Genomic DNA, 3,869 nt, shown 5'->3' with positions numbered 1-3,869 from the left:
TCTCTCTCTCTCTCTCTCTCTTAAGACTGTCCTTATCAAACTCATCCGTTAACTATAACATTTCATTTCATTCGTTAGCTAGCTTGAACTGCTTAACAGCCACTTTAAATTGAAAGCCTGAAAATAAGATGGAGCATCACATCATTTTGGTCAAATGGAGAGAAACGGCAAACACCTGCGTTTATTTAGTTTTGTTCAAGTTTTGTTGTTGTTGCTGTTTTTATGAATCTCTAAAAGAACCAACCGCATCTTGTTTGTTATGTTTTCTCGCTACATCGCTATCTACACAGTATTGTGTCCCTATTTTGAATGTGGACAGTCAGCTCTTTTGAAGCTACCAACAACTGAGTATTGGAGAATTTAGACTTTAAATAATGTGAGGATGACCTTGTTCTCTGGTCTTTAGCATTCACTAAAAGTACCCACTCTGTCCCTTTGTGCGCCCACCGTTTCTTTTACAAGCACCTGCCAGACATTCAAGGGGATTATATCTTATACGACACACCAGTTACTTCTTCTGAATTACAAAGGTCTATCAGCTCAGTATCAAGTTTAGAGAAATTCGATGTAAAAATGTTGAGTTTCACAAAGGGGCAAGCCTTTTTCGAATGCAGTTCTTTGAATAGCTTGTTAACGACTCAAAATAATCTTACGATTTTGATGGAGCTCATAAAGAATTTGAGTGCTGATCTTATGGTCTTAGAACCTCAAAACGACCAAAACTCTCAGATTAAACATTATAACTCAGAGGTGGCGAAGTGTCAGTTACCGTTGTCTTGAGCGCCATCTCCCACACCCCTGGTCATTGGTGGTCACTGGTCTTTAAGGTAAAAGGTCTTCTACCTATTTCAGCTCTTTTACCTGTTACAGTTCTAGTTTAGATTTAGTCAGAGTTTTACGTCACTTGTACCTCAGGTAGGTCATATAAGGGCCGAAGATAATAGATATTACTAGAGAGTAACATGCAAAGAAAAGAGGGAGAAGAGATGAGGACGTCAGATAATGTTTGATAGATAAAAAGGTGAAAACCACACCTGAGTAACCGCCAACCACCCACCAGTTATTACAATAGCTGAAGTAATTATTGTGATTGGTCTGCTGATGTTTTTTGTTTGTTTTATCGTTGTTGTTGTTGTTGTTGTTGTTGTTGTTGTTGTTGTGTGTGTGTGTGTGGTAGCCTATCCGTTCGAAATGTTCGGAGCCCCGAAGAGTGTGCTCTTCGCCAGGGCCACCGCCTCCCTTGGGTAGCGGGTGAGGCTGTCCAACCTCCCTGAATCCTCCCCGAAGAGATGCCACCGCCGGGCCTCCGTGGCGGGCATCTCTGCAGCCAGTGCTCCAAATCTTGGGGCTCCTCGCTGCACAATGGACATATTGGGTCCGATGTTTTGTCTATTCTATTTTTGTAGGCCCGAAGCCCAGAGAAATGACCGGTCCTGATTTTTGCCAGTAATGACTGGTCACTGCGGGACATAATAAGAGCCTCTCGTTGTTGTTGTTGTGGGGGGGGGGGTGTTCCTGTTGCTGTTGTTGGTTTTTTGTTTATGTTGCTGTTGTTGTTGCGGGTTTTTTGTTTATGTTGCTGCTGCTGCTGCCGGTGCTGATGGTAGGATGGAGTTTTCTCCAGGGCCGATCTGAGTGAGTACAATTCCAAAAAAACAAACAAAAAACAAAAACAGAGAGGAATATAACAAATGCTGGAAAAATTAGCAAAACCATGGAAAAGTATGATTTCTAAGCAACTTTGAACTAATCTATGGAAACTCTACCTTGCTTCACAAAGTCTTCAATACAAAAAGGCATTAAAGAAATGTTTAGACTGTTAAAACATAGCCCGACTTTGACTGAGCAGCGTTTCTGACCAGGGAAGCGCCCTTTAAAAATGCTCCCCAGCTCTCTAAAATATCACTAATGAGTTTGAACAGTTCAAAACTTGGCTGTCACGCGTTATTACTGTTTGTTCCTGGTTTGTTTGTTGTTTTGTTGTTGTTGTTTGTGTTTTTTTGGGGGGAGGGGGTTCTTTTGATCTTTTTTAAACTCTGTCTTTTTGCATAATGTTTTTACGCCCCCATCGACGCACTTAAGATTGCTTAGGATGCAGGCTTAGACTATGCGTGTCAGTGCTAACCCGGGCTGAGAGGAAAAACAACATCCAAGCACGTAGATCAAGATACGGTACTCGATAAATCTTAATATTCTCCCAACAAGGGAACCTAACTCGGGTCCCCTGTGTTAGAAGAGGCTAATTGTTTAACCGCTACACCACAGACGCTAGTCTGGTTCCTTTCGTTGTCACTAAAGCATAATAAAGAATAAAGAAATAGGTCAAACTGAAGGTGCAAGAGTACATGTGGATCTGACATCTGCCTGCAGCGCTTCCAGGATTACAGTTATACAATTGTTGTAAAAGGGTATGACATGTCAGACAGTCAACTTCTGACAAAGATGTTAGATTTTTCTTTGACTATAAAAAAACAACAACTGGAACATACTGATGACAACGGATTCTGCCCCCTTAAGCAGAAGATTATTAGATAAAATCAGTTATTAGATCATCCGAAAACATGACTGTCTTTATAGTTTCCGCAAACATGAAGCCTTATTTTTCTATTTTATTAGCTATTAAAAAAGCACACGTTTAAACAATCGGATTCAGCAAGCTTTAGCAGATTTTCAGTTCAGATTAATCAGCTCGATAGTCTGTGAATGTTCGCAAACATGAAACATTATCTTAGTTATAAAAACATGCGGGTAAAAGTAAGTCTACATACGGCCGAAGCCCACTCTTATCGAATTAGGTTAACCACGGGATCTTTAACGTGCACTACTTGCACACGAGACCTCCGAGATTTTTTCACCCTTATCCATGGAGGTTAGGCGTTCGATCTTACCTACTCAAGATCAGGGATGTGGCTGAAAGACAGCAGTGTCCTAAGAGGAGCAAATGAGTAGCTGTAGAAAGGCAGCAGAAAGAGTCAGGAGCCCAGAGGAGGGGGCAAATGGGTTGGGGGGGGACAGAAAATGGAGATGAAAGCAGACGACAGAACATGATTAGTGAGCGGGAAAGGTAAAAGGAGAACATTTTTAAGAATAGAAAATGTACCCTCGCTGTCAAGATTGAAACCGGGAGCTTTTGAATGAAAGGTGAATACACTACCACATCAATAAAATGGAGAGAAACAAATGAGGGGAGGGGGGGGGGCGAACAGATTATAAAAGCTGTCTTTCCAGCACTGGAGGACCTAGTTAGTTGTTTTTTGTGGTACATTTTTTCCTCACCTTTTTATTATATCATTTATTTGTTGCTAGGGGGGGGTTTTTCTTATGTTCTTTTTAAAGATCTAATTTATCACACTGTTTTTCACAGATTCTTCAAGACAGCATGTGGCCATGAAGAGGGACGAACATTTATTCAATTTGTCGCTGCTGCACCTAATGGTCCCTTGCCAAGTCACACTTACCACAATGTGTTTGTCTTACTGAAATCGGCTGGAATAAAATATTTGACTGAGTGATACGTGTATGTGGCCATATCCAGTGGCAATTTACCCTGGTCGTTGTTTATAGGAACAGTGTTATTTTTATTTTGTTTTGACGTTGTGGTGTTATTTCTGATGTTGTTGATGTTATTTATTGATGTTTATGTTGATGTTGTTGTTGCTGCTCAGGCCTAAATAAAGATTCCCTTTTAGAATTGGTATTATTTGTATTTTTAAATTGTGATGTTTTAGTTCTCTTTAGGTATTGTTAGTGTTGTAGTCGCTGTTGTTGCAGTTGTTGATGTTGTTGCTGTTGTTGCTTTGAGGCCTAAAGAAGGGTCACACGTTTCTCCATGTTAAGTTTTTCCATCTTAAGGGGGGGGGGGGGGGGGC

This window comes from Aplysia californica, unplaced genomic scaffold, assembly GCF_000002075.1.
Source record: "Aplysia californica isolate F4 #8 unplaced genomic scaffold, AplCal3.0 scaffold00130, whole genome shotgun sequence".
Taxonomy (NCBI): domain Eukaryota; kingdom Metazoa; phylum Mollusca; class Gastropoda; order Aplysiida; family Aplysiidae; genus Aplysia; species Aplysia californica.
The sequence above is the reverse complement of the archived record's forward strand: the minus strand, read 5'-3'. Positions refer to the sequence as shown.